The sequence below is a fragment of the Mastomys coucha genome, unplaced genomic scaffold (assembly GCF_008632895.1).
Source record: "Mastomys coucha isolate ucsf_1 unplaced genomic scaffold, UCSF_Mcou_1 pScaffold6, whole genome shotgun sequence".
Taxonomy (NCBI): Eukaryota; Metazoa; Chordata; class Mammalia; order Rodentia; family Muridae; genus Mastomys; species Mastomys coucha.
Window position 1 is genome coordinate 62,139,747 of NW_022196912.1, and position 18,532 is coordinate 62,158,278.

Sequence of the window (18,532 nt, forward strand, 5' to 3'; positions counted from 1 at the left end):
CTCTCCCCTCCCCCTCCTGTCTCTCTCTCTCCCTCCCACTCCCTCTCCCCTCTCTCTTTCTTTCTTTCTCTCTGTGTATGTGTGCACAGATACATGTATGATGTGTGTTCATTCGAATATAGGAATGTGGATCCTCACAGTCCATGGCACAGATGTGGAGGTCAGAGGACATCCTTGGGTATTGTTCTGCTACTTCCACCTCTTTCGTGACAGGTTATCTTGTTATTTTGCAACTGTGCATACCAGACTAACTGAACTGTGATCTGAGGATTCTCATAGCTTTCCCATCTTACGATAGAAGCACTGGAAATACACTTATACTATATGCTACTGTGCCTGCTTTTATGTAGGTCCTGGGCATTCAAACTCAGTTTCATAGTTTTGCAGATCAAGTGACTTTACCCACTGAGCCAGGGCCCTAGCCCCCCAAAATATTTTTTTAAATACTTATACATAAATCTATAAAACAGTATTATACACATTTATCAAAAAGTAGGAATACAATGGAGATGACATTAACTGAAATACCCAATAAAGGGGAGGGAGAACATGTTCAAACCATATCCAGAAGTTAGGCTCAGCCCCTCGGTTGCGGGATGGGGCCACCTACCCATCTACAAAATCTTAACCCAGAATTGCTCCTGTCTAAAGGACAGAGAGTGGAGCAGAGACTAAAGGCCATCCGGAGACTGCCCCACCTAGGGATCCATCCCATATGCAGACACCAAACCCAGGCACAATTGCTGATGCCAAGAAGTGATTACTGACAGGAGCCTGTTGTAACTTTCTCCTGAAAGCTCTGCCAGAGCCTGACCAATACAGATGAAGATACTTGCAGCCAACCACCATTGGAGTGAACACTGGGACCGCAATGGAGAAAGGAGTTAGGGGAAAGACTGAAGGAGCTGAAGAGGTTTACAACTCTATAGAAAGAACAACAATATCAACCACACAGGCACACCAGAGCTCCCAGGGACTAAACCACCAACCAAAGAGTACACACGGAGGGACCCATGGCTCCAGTTGCATATGTAACAGAGGACGGCCTTATCTGATATCAATGGGAGGGGTGGCCCTTGGTCCTGGTAAGGCTCGATGCCCCAGTGTAGGAGAATGCTAAGGTGATGAGGCAGGGGTGAGTGGGTATGTGGTAGAGCACTCTCATAGAAGCAGCAGGAGAGGGGAAAGGATACAGGGTTTGTGGTGGGGGAAACAGGGAAAGGGTATAACATTTCAAATGTAAATACATAAATATCCATTTTTTTTAAAAGAAGAAAGGCAATGGAATGTGCTAAAGGTAAAAATAAATAAATAAAGTGGGATTGATGTCTCCATTCATTAATGAAAGAATAAACAGAATATGATAGACTCAGACAATGGAAAAGTACTCAACCATAGAAAGCAATGAAGTACTTGGAATTGCTTTAGCTTACATAAATCTCAAAAATATTATGCCAAATGGAATGTCAGATATAAATAGGTCACTTATGTGAAACATGAAGGATAGATACAATAATCAGAGCAGAAAGAAGGTTGTGCTTAACCAAGTCTGCGTAGGTGTTAGTGGGGGGATGGATGCTTAATGGTTACATGCCTTTATGGATTAATAAAATGTCTTTGACCTAGCAAGCAGTGATAGATACACAATGCTGGGAATATACTCAGTGCTAATGAATTATGTCATAGCGAATGGCTAATTCCACTAAGTGAAGTTTTATTCTAATAAAACCAAAATCTCTTTGGAGAATCTGTCTATTTTTCCTTAAAAGGATTATGTTGTGATACAAATATTTAACTCAAGAGAAACTGTCCTTAATCCTGGGACAAAAGTTAAACATTTAGCAAAAGTACTACATTGTGTGTGTGTATGTGTGTCTGTGTATGCTTGGTGACTTTGACATGAATAAACATTATTCTCTTTTGCCACTACAGAATTGATCAGACAGATCCAGTAAATATGCTGCTATAACACAAAGGGCACATCCTGCTCTTCATTTAGTGATACAACCTGCTGAAATTACTTAAAGAATAATAACTCCCCACACTCATTCTATAATATCTGAAGATGGAGAATAAGCAAGAGAAGTGGAGAGTTTAGAAGTAGGAAGGCGGTACGTTGGTGCTTGTAGAGTGCAGACAGGATTGCCAGCTAAAGGCTAGGCTGGACTGTGTGCAAGTTATAGGCCATCCTGGCATGCATATTAAAATGTCCTCAAAATTAATTAATGGGTTAATTAAAAATGAAGACTAGAAAGAGTATAATATGCCAATAATTTACTATCAGTATTTATTAGTGTTTTTACAAATTTTTTTTTATGGATTACCTGGCTTTGGATAGTGTTTATCTTCCTATTATCCTTGTGAGGTAGAATATTCCCACCTCATATGTGTATTTATGTGTAGAGTAAATCAAGTATAAGCATGTGTGTGTGCTTGTGTACTTGTGTGTGTGTGTATAATGTGTATATATGTGTGTGTGTGTGTGTGTGTATACCTGTGTGTCATGACTCATGTGTGGAAGTCAGAGGACAACTTTATGGTGTCTCCTACTTTTACAGGAGTTCCACAGATAGATTTCAAGTCATGAGGTTTCCAACGATGAGCACCTTTTTCTGCTAAAACATCCAACCAAGTTCATCATCAATGGGAGGAGAGGCCCTTGGCCCTGTGAAGGTTCTATGTACCAGTGTAGGGGAATGCCAGAGCCAGTAAGCAGGAAAAGGTGGGGTGGAGAGCAGCGGGAGGGGGGAGGGAACAGGGGTTTGTTCTTGTTGTTGAGTTTTGTTTTTTGTGTTTGTTTTTTTTTTCCCTTTGGAGGGGAAACTGGGAAAGGAGATATCGTATGACATGTAAAAAGAAAATATTTAATAAAAAACGAACATCCAACCAGCCCTGTGCCTCAGTTTTCTCACATATGAAATGTTAAAAATAATATCTAATCTGAACTACAGGTGAAAAGTAACCTACTAGAATGTATATTTTCTTTCCACAGTGCAAAACACACTGTAATGGCAAATTGTTGCTTTAGGTCCCTGATAACCTGACTATTGGAAGGGAAGATTGTTCCTCAATTTGAGATCTAAACAAGTTTCCCTTAAAGTATCCTCCAAGAACCCTTGTCCAGGGAAGGGACAGGGAAAGAAGAGGACAAAAGTAATAACATTGTATCCTTAAGAACTGCTGGGAGACAAACTATTTCCAAAAGATTGTTTTGTTTGTACTGTTTCTCCCATGATATAGAGTACCTGCAATAGGAAGAAAACCCTGGCAGTTCAGCCATGAGAAGCTTATTAGGTGGAGACAAAGTTCAATCAGGAACTCCAGCTGACTTCTTCAACTTCCCAGGTAATCTTCACTGGATTTTTAAAAATCTCTTAATCATTTTATTTGTTCATACTTCAAATGTTATCTGCCTTCCTGGTCTCCCCTCCACAAATCCCACCCACCCTATCCTTTTCCCCTTTGCCTCTAAGTGGGTGCTACCCCACCAACTACCCACTCCTGCCTCATCTCTCTAGCATCCCTCTTCTAAGCCCCCAGTTTGATTATACTTTCATTTGCTTTCTCAATCAGACTCCAGGCATCTCTGCTAGATGTTGTGATGCCTGACTTAATCATATTTTTCTATGTCTTTGTTATCTCTGTTTATCTGTTGATTTCTATTTATTCGTTTGCTTCTCTTGCTACATGATTAGGAAGCTCACTGTTCAAAGCAGGAGTCGTGACTATCATAGAGCAGTCTCTTCACTGTAGAAAACACACTGTGGTGTTATTACTGAGATATGGCTATCTGGCCACTCTGATATTCATGGGCAACTATATGACTCTTTCTCACTAAATGCATAAAAGTTCAGTTTTATGTGATGATCAGACTTAGGTTCCAGATTTTCAAGAAATTAGGTGTGGGAGAGATGGTTTAGTAGATAGGGGACTTCCAGGGGACTTGAGTTTAGTTTGCAGCACCCACATCAGATGGCTCACAACCAACTCTAACTAACCCTAACATACTCTTCTGATCTCTGTACACATCTGCACATGTGGCATACACACACACACACACACACACACACACACACACACACACACACACTTTGTAAAAAGAAGTTAGTGTACCTTTAATGTCTATTTTCTTCTTTCATTATCTACTTATCATTACTGGAAATGATAAGTAATAATGTCACAAAAACTTAGGAGTGTGGAATAAATTGGGCAGAGGAGTTTAGGAGTTTTTACTGTGTTAAGCTGCTGAAATATTAGGGTTATTTTATTATAAAACATAAGCAGTATCTTAAAATTATATTACAGAAGTATAAGGATCACAAGGTATATGGTTTATGAAATTACCCACACTCTTCCACATAGGCTCAGGTATTTGAACCCTTTATCCCAGTTAAGGGCACCATGTGAGAAGGTTATGGACATTTCAGGAGGTTGAACCCTAGTGGAGGAAGTAAGTCCTTGGGAGTGACATTGAAAATTTATAGCCCCGCTCCACTCCTAGCTCACTCTCTGCTTTCTGCATGAGACTGAAGATGGGATCTCTCAGTTTCCTTCTCTGGCCACCAGTTGCTATGCCTTTCCCACCATTTGTGGATTTTCTCTCTGACATGATGAACTCATTCTTCCTTAAGTTGTTTCAGGTCATGATGTTTTATCACTCAACAGAAAAGTAATGCAAATATATGGATAAATGCAAGTGAATTTGGCATATTTAGGTTGTTTAATACTGTTTTCAATTAATTGCATATATAATTGAGTATACTTTTTTGTAATCAACAAAATGTATGTGTTTGTGTTAATTGCTCAATTGAGAGAATCAAGGACCTCTTAGGAAATGAGCATCTTCTGAGTATGCCTGTGGCAGCCTAGCTTGATTAACAATGGTTGGTGTTGAATGTCTCACTGTAATTTTAGGCAGGACTGTTCTCTGGGCAAGAAATGCTGTACTTTATAAAATGGAGAAAGTTAGCTTAACACTAGCACGTTTGTGGTTTGTGTCCTTGATTTCTGCTCTCTTTCTTATTTTATTTGTATGCGTGTGTGTGTGTGTGTGTGTGTGTGTGTGTGTGTGACTTTATAGGATAGAGGAGAGGGTCAGATTTCCTGGAACTAGACTTACAAGCAATTTTATGAGTGCCAGTATCTGAATCCAGGTCCTCTGAAAGACTGGAAAGGGCTGCAAATGCTGGAGCCATACCCAACATCCACTCTCTATTCTTCTTTTTTTTTAATTTTTTTTATATTTATTTATTATTATATGTAAGTACACTATAGCTGTCTTTTAGACACACCAGAAGAGGGTGTCAGATATCATTATGGATGGTTGTGAGCCACCACGTGGTTGCTGGGAATTGAACTCAGGACCTTCGGAAGAGCAGTCGGTGCTCTTACCTGCTGAGCCATCTTACCAGACCCCCAGTTCTCTATTCTTGACTGTGTAGTAATGTGGCATGCTCCCTCAAACTCCTGCAGCTGTGACTTCTCTATCATGATGGACTGTAACTTGAAGATATGAGTCAACTAAATCTCTTCTTCCTTAAGTTTCCTTTGTCACAGTAATAGAAAGGAAATTGAGACCATACATGTAGTATACACTTCGCTGTTTTAGGTGTTGTAATTATACAGTTCAATGGCAACATTATATACACACATCATGTAGGTTTCTATTTCCAAAACATTAATACTTTAAAGAAGAATATATCCATTAACCAATGACATTTATTCCTCCTCCACCAGTCCCTGGGAAACTTACTCTTCTTGTCAAAATGAATTTGCTTCTTCTAGATGGTTCTTATAAGTGAGCCCTACAATATCCACAATCTACTTCTCTTAGGATAATGTTTGAAAGGTCCATCCAGGGTTTATCATGCATTATAACTTTATCTTTCTTTACAGTTGAGTAATATTTCATTGCATGCATTATGAAATTGCTTATCTCTTTATATATGGGTATTGTCTCTACTTTGGGGCATTATTAATGTTACAGGAAACCAAGCAATGTAAGCAGTTTTTGAGCCTCTGTTTTAAATTCCTTTTGAATATATGTTTAGGAATGGAATTGTTAGATAATGAGACAGCCTTGTGTTTAACTTTAGAAGAAATATCAGATATCTCATAGAAGCTGCACTGTTCTGCATTCCAGAATTAGGGTTAAAAATTTTCAGTGTTCTACACCATCACGTTCACTTAGTCAATAATTTTGTTCTATTTGTTTTAAAAGCTATTTTAGTAGTGGGGGGGTGTGGGTGGGAGGAGAGTGACACCCCATTGTGGTTTTGACTTGACATTCCTTGGTCATCAATAAAACCAACTATTTTGAGACCTACAGCTACTCATTCATGAAGCAATACTGAAGGCAGTCCTCCTCTGCTTGGGAAGGGAGACCTCTTCAACCAAGTGGAAAACTTTGGGAAGGGTGTAGCTAGAACAGTGAGTGAGGAAGAGGACACCTGATTGGCCATTCAGACCATCCAAAATCAACTCTACCCATCAGTGTAACAGATAATAGAAGCTGCCTTCACAAATAGCAGAATTTGGCAGAACTGTTGTACTGGGAATAAGTGCCTGACTGATGGAGCCTAGGCTTTGAAGTAGTGTTTTCTAGGTGATTGTTATCTGAGATTTTATGGGACTGTTCCTTTGAAGGATTCTCAGAGCCTTTGCATAACTTAGTAGGAAGACATATCGGGCAAACCAGGAAGTCTCTAAGAAGTGCTTAAGTGATGGTTCCTTCAAGACAATCTCTAGATAAGAGGTTTTGATATGTGAAAATTGACTTGCAGTGCCTTTTGTGTAACAATAAAATGTGCATCTAGGAAGCTGCAAGTGTTCAGTGCCTGAGAGGCAGATTGCCCTGCTGCTTGAGAAAGCATAAACTCATTCTACAATGTCTCCTTTTCAATCAGTCTTCCTGCATAGGACCAGAACACTGACACTCACATCCTGAAATTCAAAGTCACTTAATAAATTAGAGTTTACATTCAGTTTCTCCCATTTCCAAACCATTAATTTACTCATATGCATTTTTCTTACACTTTTGAATGTTTTGGCTCTTATAGTTAACTCATTTGGGGTTAAGTTTTGTATACTGTATCAGTTCCAGTTCTATGTGAAGTCCATTTGTTCTACTAAACTATTAATTGTTCTTACTTCATAATATAGAAGATGCCAGACTATAATGTCTGTAACATCCCTAGGACCTGATATAGTATAAACACTTTCCAAATTAGAATTCACTATGTCAAACACAGTTGTACATGGCTTTAATAATCATGTGGGAAGTGGAGGCAGGTGAATCTCTATGAGTTCTAGGAAAGGCCATACTACTTAGTGAGTTTCAAGACAGCCAGAGCTCCAAGGTGAGGCCCTATCACACATAAATAAATAAACTAAAAGGGGTTTTTTATTGATACTAGAGTATATCAGAAGTAGCACAGGAAGATAAAGACAAGACCAAAAACATAAATTAACATTGATCTTGAATTAAATTGCATATATCAATTCTTTCAAAACCTTCAAAAATGTCCATGTCCTCATGTACCAAGAGTATGATAGACTTTTCCACACTCTTAGAATCAGACACATCCTAGAAGCTCTCCTGCCTTGCCTGAGGTAGAAGCCTGTAGTGTCAGGGAATGTCCACTGGAAGTTTCCTTACCTTTCCACTATGCATGTCTCCTCTGTGCTCTGCTCTGTCAGTTTCTCCTACAGTAGTGAGCCAGAATGAATAGTAATTACGTGACACCAGGCCATGTAAATATTCAAGTTTTTCTTATATTTTGTTTTCTGGATTCTACTTGTTCGTTTGTTTGTTTTGGTCTTGTGTAGCCCTGCCTCAAATTGCATATGTAACTGAAAATGACCTTGACCTGATCCACCTACTACCTTGTGAGTTGGCTAGTTTATTCAAGCCAAACTCAAGGCCTCCTACATACTGGACAACTTGTGAAGCAATTCTTAAATGAAAGAATTATCTAGCTGGGCAATGGTGGCGCATACCTTTAATCCCAGCACTTGGGAGGCAGTGGGAGGTAGATTTCTGAGTTTGAGGCCAGCCTGGTCTACAGAGTGAGGTCCAGGACAGCCAGGGCTATACAGAGAAATCCTGTCTCAAAAAAAGCAAAAAGAAAAATAAGTTATCTAAAAAATCTTATATTGAATTTTTTTGGAAGCTAAAGACAACACTGACACACATCACAACACACACGCATACATACACTCACATGCGTATAAATGTTCACATACATATATGCAAACACACAGACATACACACACTTTTGGTGTTTTATGTAAATCTTGTCAGTAAGAAACACAAAATATAGAAAACTACATTCTCTTAAGTAATACAAAGAATACATGATTTGATAACAATTCTTTGTCCCACACTTGACCCAATTATTGCCTATTTGCCTTATCCTTTGTGTAAGCTAGTTTCCTAACAGGTTGTGAACTTAACACTACCTGGAGTCAAATTAACTTTTATTTTACATAGATGTCAGGAATTACTACAGGTATTTTGCCACATTGTATCTACTTAGTAATGCAAAAATTAAAGAACTTTGCTTCAAGAAGTTTACCCAGCATTCATACTGAGGATCTGAAGATTCTGCCTTAAGAAAACACCAATTATCTCTATATTTTGGTAGAAACATTGCCAATAACCTGTAGATAAAATTCCACTCAAGACTTTTGGAGGACAAGGACTGCTACAGGGGAAAAGATATGCTTATCCAGACCTGACACAGAGAAGTGATTCTACCTGAAAGAAACGGGGACAATTGATGATGTTTCCCAGGTAGGAATGAGTGACTGATGGTCCTTAAAACCAGACTCTAAAAAAAAAAAGATCTAAAGAATGGTGCTTGCATCCTTGTAACTGAACTGATCCTTGGTGAGTGTGGAGTGACATCATTGTGAAGGGCTTTGAGCACCTGCTGGAGGATTAGTGCTTAACATATAGTAGGAGGCTAGCCACAGTAGCATCATTGTGACACACAGGAACCAGAAGGAAACAAGGAAGTGAGAATCGCCATTGAGTTGGTAGACCCTCCATTCTGTTCACACTTCATCCTCAATTTCTTTATGGGCACTTAGAGCGTGTACTCCAGTTCTTTGGTTATCTTTAAGAAAGAAAATAAACCCTACATTAAAGCTAACAATACAAATATGATGCTTTTAGGACTCTTGAGGGGATTTGAAATGTAACTCAGCTTGTTTTTTAACATAAACATGGAACTTGGTGCATGGAGCAAATCTGCACGGGGAAACATTACCATCCATTCCTGGCCTGAAGCAGCTGCTTGATCCAATACAAAGCACCATGACTCCCTGATGCAGCCTGTCGGAACCCTGTCAGCTCTCCTGACAGCCCGAAGCACACTTTTCATCCATACATTTTTTTTTTTTTTACTTCGAACTGTCCACCAAATCCCTCTTCTTCTGTCAAAGAGAAAACTTTGAATTCTCAGTGTATTTGCAAAGTAGAGATGAGTGACAGAATTCCAAGTTTAATTGCTATTAAGTCTCAGGACTGCAGTTCTGCCCACCACCATCAAAGTCTTCGAAAGTCATCAAATGTTCACAAATGATGTCCAGCCAAAAAATTTTCCCTTTCAGTTAAAAATATTAGATGCACTTTTCTACTTCTTCACTTATAGCAAAATAGTTACAAATGTCTGTGGAGAATAAACGTGAACAGAGCTAGGCATCCAGCAAGGCTCACTCAGAGGTGCTTGTATGTAGCAGTCATATATTTATATTTTAGCCTGCTGGATATGACACGTTTTCTCGCATGCTTCCTCAGTATGTCAGCCGTGATGTCTCAGAAATATTAAGTCGTGCTTCTTGCCCATGTTCTCTGTCAATTCACCATCCTCTTATTTATTTCTCTGACAATGCCCAATTGTTTCACCTTTCTAGATCTTATAAATCCCAACATAAGGAATTATTAAACTGTTCTTGAGAATACTCTTAATTCTGACTTCCTAGAGATCAGTTTGAAAATGTTATGAAATATACATAAGAAGGGAAGGAAATACTTACTGTAATTCCTTTCAGTAGAGTTGAATAAATAAGTTAAGCAGAAATATGTTGCTTTATAAAAAATGCTCATTTACAATTTTTCATAACATGTAAAAAAGATGTGATATGAGGACATGTCTCCAATCTTATAAGTCTAGAGGCAGAGGCAAGAGATTGCTGCAAATTTGAGGGCAGCCAAATCTATACAGCAAGTGGCAGGCTAGTCAAGGCTATATAGTGAGACTATCTCAAAAAATTCAAACAAATAAATATTACTCAATTAAAAAATAATGATGTACTAAAATAGATATTTCCATACATTATTTTCAGTATATATATACGTATATATACATATATGTGACTTTATATATTATGTATGAATATGAATTTGTATATAGATTTACAAAGATTTAAGTAGCAAAATATGTGATTTGTAATGCATATATCTTTATGTCTGTGAGATTCATATTAAATAAAATAAAATAATTTAGATAAGTAAAAGCAGAACTGATTAGCACAGAATCCAAAATGTGCAAAGAAATCATCAACACTCTTGCAGATGTCATTCTGAGAGAGGAATGAATTGGTAGCAGCTTGATTAGAAACTGTTATGGGATAAAAAGGGACTATCTTCAAAGTATAGGCTTTCCATCTTGGAGACTAACATTAATGTTTTATACATTAATATATCATTTTTCAGGGTTCTTATAAAAGAATTACGTATTATGGAAATCACAGTGCCATGTTCACATGAGGTAGGACTTGGCCCGAGCACTACAATATCTGTTCCTTTAAGTGATATACAGCTTAGGTACTTTCCCAGTGTCCCACCAGCATTTCCAGTCACTCACTGTACCTTATGTTCAGCAGCAGACATTTACCTACATTTATCAGGACCTTAACACTGAATGGCAAAAGAATATACTGTGTTGGATTTGTAACAAGGGATTTGGAGTTCTCGTTACCCAAAGGAAACATCATGTGAGTTAAATAAAAATCTGCAAACTGTGCCTAGTCTTCTACCCATTCTGGATTGAGTAAATGTCAATACTTGATTGTAATATTTTTCAAATACAGGTAGATATTGACTTATATATTTTTGTTGTTGTTGTTGATGTTTGTTGTTTTCGAAACAGGGTTTCTCTGTATATCCCTGAATGTCCTGGAACTCACTTTGTAGACCAGGCTGGCCTCCAACTCAGAGATCTGCCTGCCTCTACCTCCCAAGTGCTGTGTATTTTTCATAGAGAAAATGCTGATGAAGAAATATCCAAGTTTATCTGAAAGGGTAGCTAAATGGACACATGGGCATGATACTGCTATTGCAATTTTATACCCACCATTGGGTAACAGATATAGTTCCCTAGCATTCACCCTGACACAAAGAAAGTTATTTAGGCTTTCAAGCATTGAAAGTAATAGTAAACTAGATACAAATGCTTCATATAGTTTTTTCTATTAAAATTTAATTCATAAAATAAAATGCAATTAGTATAATTATGTTATAAAATAAAAGTTAAGCTTTTGAATCCTATCAGGATTTTTAATGTAGACACTGAAGGTAATAGCATTCACTTCCAGATTTTAAACTTATGCTATATAGAGACACACTATCTCAAAGCACTTATCCATTAAGTTTGTTTAAAATTACATTGTGTGCATGTGTCTGTCTGTGTCTATGTGTATGCCTCTGTGTGTGTGTGTGTGTGTGTGTGTGTGTGTGTATTCATAGGACTAAATTGCAAGTAATAATAGAATTTTTAAAGGACACATTTTCTCCCACTTCATAGTTCTATCCATAATGTGTTATGGATTTATATATAAAGAAGAACTTATTAATCAGAATCCCTAGCTTTCCAATAAAGTGTGCACATGCATGCACACAAAGACACACACACACACACACACACACACACACACACACACACACACACACAAATGAGCTAACTTGCAAACTAAAATGCTAAGTATTGATGCTGGTGAGATGACTCAGTTGGAAAAATCACCAGCTGCTCAGCCTGAGGAACTGAATACAATTTCCAGGATCCCCATAGTGAAAGGGGAGGATTTTCAACTGTCCTCTGACTTACACACATACACCAGTACCATTAGCATGAATAACAACAACAAATGTAATTTGGAAAAAAAACTTAAATATTCTTTATCTCTAATGTACTAAATTTTGATGCATAACATATTGCCTTGAATTGCCTTTAAATGATAACAGTATATTTAAAGATTGGAAATTCAAATCCGGTATACACAGGATCTATGAAATAAAGGAGGCCATATAATAATATGCAAAACATTCTTCAATAAGATTATTAGTGCAAGAAAAATACTTTGATGAGTAGTAATCATTTTACTTTAAAACCAAGAATTACCTTTCAGTCCCCCCTTTTCCATCCTTTCCTAAAATGTAATTAATTCAAAGAAGTATTTGAGGAGTTAATTGAAACAAAAAATGATCTTGATGTGTCAGCCACATGTTTGTTCTCTCCAGTAAGAAGTCCTAGATGAATGGTGAAATAGAAAAAGTCATGTTTTGCCTATGGTATATGCTATAGAAAAAAATAAAATACTTACCTTACAGTAGGTATTCAAAGGTTTCTAAAGTTTGCAAAATGTTTTATTTAAAATAGTAATACATTTTTATCAAGCTTCTGTCATAGTCTACTAGGCATACATGTTTAATTTTCTGTTTCACTATTTTTTGTGCTATTTTGTTGTGTTTTAAGAATTCAGTGGAAAAGCTGATGATAATTAACAATCTTAAGACGTTCTTAGCTGGATATGTAAATAGTTCAGTGCTATCTTGCAAGGCTGCTTTAGGCTTTTGTTTATTTCAGATAATAATACTGTTCAAAATTGACAGTGCTATGACCATTGGATTTAGTTCAAGTACTTTGAGAGTTCTTTCACAAAAGTATGTTGGTAATTTAAATTTTATCCCACTATTAAATTATGAAATCCAAAATATTAATACCTGTATATGCCTGGGTCATCATTTCCATTTTTGGTTCTCAACATTGCCTGTGGCCAAAATAACTATCTGATAAATATTTGTGAAATGAATCATTATACTACTTAATGATCCTTTAATTTCTCAACTCTAAAATGTGGGAGTCCATAAGTTGTGCCTAAATGCAGTGAGATAAAAGTAGATATGAAGTACTCAGGATAATAACAATGGAACCAGTACATACATGCTATGGGAAACTAGTGATCTATGAAGAAAGCACATCGACAGAAAAGCTGATAGAGCTGGAGACCATCAGGGGAAGTGAAATAGGCCAGACTCAGAAAGACAAATAGTGCATGTTTTCTCAGATACTGCATATTTCATAGATACTGACTCTTTATTATTATTTTATTATTATTATTACTTTGTATGTGTAGGTTCTACAAGCACAAAGGGAACTGACAATAAGAGATAATTTAGGAGAGGATGTGGAAAAAAACACAAAAGAGAGAAATGGAATACATGAGACACAAAAGCAGAACAAGGAAATGTGGAATGAGCAAGCTGGATAGGATAAATAAGAGCAAAGAAAAATGACATGCTTGTAAAACTGTCAGAAGGAAACCCATTACTTTGTGTTCTTTACTGACCATGTTTCAACTATATATATATATAAAAAATAACAGGAAAGTGCATACCATACCCATCAGTGTAAAAAAAAAAAAAAAAAAAAAAACTTCTAAATATCTGACCATAAAAGATTTAGTAAAACCTTCACCACTACTGAGTAGTGTTTCTGGATATTAGAGTCAAGACTTCAAGACTGCGAGCCAAGAACATCCCCCAAACACTGTACAGTTCTTATCTGATCTGCTGGATGTGTGAACTGAGATATAATTTTGAAAATATCTCATAAAGATATTTCCTTCTTTTCTGAAGTTAGCCCTATTTAAAGCTAAATGACTTGTGTCACTTCCAGTTGTGAAAGGATGACTGCTCCGATTTCAGAGTTTTCAGTGGTGAGCATCAGCATCCACTGAGGAAGGAAGGGGAGAGCCTTCTCACCTAGTCCTCCATCTGAGGTGAGAGCATAGCATACCTATATATCACATTTTCTTGCTGAAGCACTAGACCATAGATTGCTGCAATCTGATTGGCATTAGTCTTGAGAATGGATCCCCAGCAGCACAGGACGTTACACTGCTGTTTATGTTGATCTCACTTCTTATAGCAGCACAAGAATTCAGCCACTGGAACTTTACTCAGATAACCTCTCTGACTCTAGTTGTTTCAATTGGCTCTGCCATAGCCAGACCATATTTCTATCATCTTAGTATTTCACAGTGAAGATTAAATTTTGACACACAAGCCCTTTGAGAACAGGCTTAGATCAGATACAGACGATAGCCATGAGCCAAAACCTTTTGATGTGTTAACACTAGGATTGAAGAGACAGCTCTAGCTTGTTTCCATTGCTTTAGCATTAATAAATAAAGTTATAGAAGTGCATATGTATTACATAGAAATTCCATTAGGTGATATCATTTTCTTGGTTGTGTGAATAAAAAGATATTTAGGGGAATATTTACACAAATGTGGTAATAGCTAAAATGTAAAATATAAAATATTTATAAATTATAAAGGAGCAAGTGTATCTCACTAGAAAAGCATCTTTTTGCAGCAGTCAGAGGCCATTATAGAAATCTAAAACTACTCCAATCCAAGGAACAATGGAGTAAAGATGCCCAACCTCAACTTTGATACATCTAGAAAAAGATATCCATATCTAAATCTTAGATATCATAGCAGAATAAGGGTTTGGGGAGATTGCCTGTTGCCAGATGATGTCTTTTAGACATAACAAGGAAGCTACACCAGTGAAATCTCAACAGTATGATTGGATAAGCAAGATCTGAACATTGACAGCACCTGTTGACAATCCAACCTAGATAAGAGAAATTTTACAATTTCCCTCACCTACATGAAGAGCTATAGGTAATCAGTGGGTGTGGACAGGAAGAGTCTTCTCCATGGATGAGCCCCTTGAGAATCCCAAGGGGTCATCCTTAAAAACATTTACATATGAGTAGCACTAAAAGTATGTGTGTGTGTGTGTGTTTTATGTAACAATAATGATTAAATAAGGTCATGAATTTGAGAAGTAATGGTGGGAGGGTAATGGGACAACTTGGAAAAGAGGACAGTGTGGAAATTATATAAATGTAGTATAAAGAAAAGAGGAAATCCTGAGTGATTATGTGAGCAGCCAATGAAATCCTGAGTGAATGTGGGTTGATGACATGGGCACAGCCATGTGAAGGACTTCAAATTTCAGACCCACAGTCATGGCAAAGCCTTTCTCACATCAGAATCAGAAATTCACCAAGCCTTCTTTCATGAAGGAATTTTAATCTAGCAATATGGCTGCTATGTCAAAAGATCATATCCAAAGACCTTCTAGGTCTATATAATTTGGTTGGTCATGGTCTGGATTACAGTATAATCCGGCTGGAATGTCAACATGCCGTGCCTTTAGTACACACCTTTAATCCCAAATAATGTAGGTAAGGTTAGTTTGTAGAAGGAAGCAATCATGCTTGAAAGTGACATCTAATTGAGGCACAGACAAACTGGCAAATCATTGAAAGATTTTACAAAATGAGTCAGAGATAGGATATGCCCAACTATTACAAGAAAGACAGGAAAGAGAGGCAATGATTTTAAGAGAGCATCACAGAGAGAGGGAGAGTAAGAGGAACAATTTTTACAGGAACAGTTTTACACAGACTGGTTGCAGGTGAAGACAGAACAAGCTAGAATATGAGAAGGAGCTAGAAGATTAGTACAGACAGCCAGAGTTAGTTTGGGGCCAACCAGAGCAATTCAGTCAGAAGCCCAGAGAAGTCAATTTAAATCAGTCAGGTTGGAGAGGAGTTTGGGCCAAAACAACTGAGATGTACCAGCCAGCCAGAATTCAGAAAGAACTAGAGGGAATGTGTTTATTCAGCTGTAAACCTCTAAGATGAGACAAATAGATTTGGCACATAGAAATTTCTTTTACAGTTGATGAATACTTAACCAGTCTTTGAAAAAACAAACAAACAAACAAACAAACAAAAACCATATAAAATAAAAACAAAAACAAAAAGCTATCAACCACTACTTCCTCTTCTAGGATGACTACAACCTAGGATAACTGTGCCCCATACAGAGACCTGCCTCCCTGTTCAGCTGTACATCATAAATCTATCTTCTTATTTACCTGTATAGAATAACCCCCTTCTGGATTTGGATGTATGGGATAATCTTTCTGAGTTTCAGGACAGCTGTTGCTATTACTGTAAGCAATGCTCATTTAGAGTAAGAATGGCTCACTTGACTTTCTTCATTCCCTCATCACTCTAGTCTGACTTCCAGGATCAAGCCATGCAGGATGCAGCAATGTAGTACTTGTGTATGAAATTCTAACAAAATAAAATAAAAATGTAAGGTTTAAAACAAGAACTTTTTTCATATTGCTATAGCAGGAACCAGGAGAACAGAAAAAATAAATCATGCAACCAAATGCATGATCAAAGATGAATATTAGGGGTAAGTAAGGATATATAAAATTTGTGCCTTATGCAAAGTGAAGGCTATGGAGATTGTGCATTGTATAACCACCTGTGCATTGTTTGTAAACATATTAGAAATGATTAGTAATATAGAATTCATGATCATACCTTTTTATGAATATCGGAGAACTGAAAGAAATATTCTCACTAAGAGCAATGGAGGGTTTTAATTGGAGATGCACCATTTCAGTCCTGACTGAGGTTTATACATGTTTGTCATTATTATTCTACCTAATGTTCATGCATGTGTGATGTACTAGTCTCCTAATATTATGGATTTTATAGAAAGTGCTAACTTAAATTCATCCATAATAACTTGGACACATTGTAACTCATGCAATATCTTCAATAATACTTTTATAAGTACGTTTTACAACTTAATTTTTAAATGAAGTCTTATTATCTTGACCAAGAAACAATTGATATGAAGTTGGTGATATCTACTATGCTTTGAGTAATTTCCATGGGAAGTTGAATAATCTCCTATTAAATATAGTTTTAGATCATGAAGTGGCTGTGGAAATGCTGGTTTATTTGGACATTGGCATTTGTAAATCACTTGCATCCGGAATAGCTCTGTCTTGTTCATTGAGTTAGGATATTTTAATTGAAAATTCTATACTAAAAATATACCTTAGCTCCTAACCAATTAGGTTCTTGAATATTCAATGAAGATTATCACTGAGTTGGTTTGGAGTAATGACATAAAACATTTGGCTTAATGAAAGAGATAAAAAAGATTAGCAGTTAGGTTTTTGAAAGCTGGAACACATAGTAAAGTGTGAAAATATTTACCCAATTTTTTATATAAGAAAGAAAAGTCTGTCTAGCACTTACAAACCCATAGGAAGTGTATTTTGAACAGAATCCAAAAATTCAGCCCTCTTCCTTAGGATGTTAGGAGTAAATGTCACAGTACCAGGCTGTTGGCTTTCAGTGTTAACTTCCAAAGATGACAGGTGACCTGCCACACAGCATTAGTGCTTCAAAGGGCTATTGTCACTACCAGCAGCACACCTAAATTATTAGGTTTCCAGTTTTTAAAGTGAGCAAGGCATAGTACAGTGTTTTCTTCAAAGTCAGGTCATGAAAGAGAGCAGCTAACCTCAGGCCTGAATGAAGCAAGGCTCAGCATCTGAGGCCACAGGACAATAGCAGGTGGGATCTTAGTCACAGGGATGTCTGTGGGGTGTGACCTGATGAACACAAGTACACGAAGCACAGTATCTAAAGATGATCGCAGCTAGGGAATTCATTTATATTCAGTTAAATCCACACAAACTAATATAGACTTGTATCAATGCAAAAGGATTAGGCATAGGCAGGGTATATGCCTAGAAAGCTGGAATACATATCTAATTGGTTGAGATCAAATGTTCCAGCTGGGCATGTGATCTCCAACTTTTGTACTGAATAGAATTTTATGTATAGAGTGAAGATTCATAGATCTAATTGGTCAGACTGAAATGAAATACATCGGTTACAATTTTTTTTTTCAGATAAAGCGGTGACTTTATTTAGACTCCTGGGAAACCCAGGCCAAAGGACAGGCATCCAGACTAGCCATCTCATTGTACACTGTGTCATAAATTTTTTTTCTGTTGTTCACTGATCACCCTAGGGCCTTGTGGCCAGCAGGAAAAACTACTCATCGGTTACAATTTTAAAAGATAGTCATAAAATTGTGTTAAATAAGTCACTTTTACAGATATATGAAACATCGTATTCAGTTTCTGCCACTCATCGCTTCTCTGCCTTTTGGCTAAGATCAAGTGTAGTTTCTGCCACTCAGTCTATATGCTGGAAAGCACCAGAAAGAAAGCAGCTATAAAGGCTGGGACCATGCCATTCTACCTGCATGCAACACCAACTGATAGCTGTTGTGATGTCCAGGGTGCAAATACCACGAAGAAGGGCTGTTTCCTGGTGCTTAAGT